A 500-nucleotide genomic window follows, 5' to 3' on the forward strand; every position below is an offset into this window, starting at 1 on the left:
TATATATAACAAATAAAGCTGAAATAAAAACTTAATTATTAGATTAAAAACTTGAAATAAATTAAGTCTTGACAAATAAACTAAATTAAATAAGTTGAAGTTGAAGTACTAACATTACTAAACCAAAAACTGAAATAAAGATGAAATAATACAGAAATATGTATAAAAAAAGAATAAAACATAAAATTAGCACATAGAATTGCTAAAATCTAAAAAAAGAAATAAAATAACACTATTAAGATGAAAAACTCACCAAAACGCACCATTTCTAATTTTAGGTTGAAGTACTAAAATTATATATGAAAAAAAAAACTTAAATAAAATTAAAAATATATATATAAAAAAGACAAAAGCACATAATTACTAATACTTTAAAACTAAAACATTTTAAAACAAGTTGTTTAAAAAATAAATTAAGCTAAAAAAATATTAAATGAAAAACTTAATTAGAAAGTTCACTTGACAACTAAAGAGATGGGGGAAAAAAAAAAAAAAAAAAA

At 18.2% G+C, this 500-nt stretch overlaps 1 protein-coding gene across 2 annotated transcripts in view; it reads right to left on the reverse strand.

Moving 5' to 3' along the window:
• ddx27 (DEAD (Asp-Glu-Ala-Asp) box polypeptide 27) overlaps nt 1-500 on the reverse strand; it is a 20,592-nt gene that overhangs the window by 9,354 nt on the left and 10,738 nt on the right. The gene's annotated exons all lie outside the window — the stretch shown is intronic.

This window comes from Sinocyclocheilus rhinocerous, unplaced genomic scaffold (assembly GCF_001515625.1).
Source record: "Sinocyclocheilus rhinocerous isolate Xijiao unplaced genomic scaffold, SAMN03320098_v1.1 scaffold795, whole genome shotgun sequence".
Lineage (NCBI taxonomy): Eukaryota > Metazoa > Chordata > Actinopteri > Cypriniformes > Cyprinidae > Sinocyclocheilus > Sinocyclocheilus rhinocerous.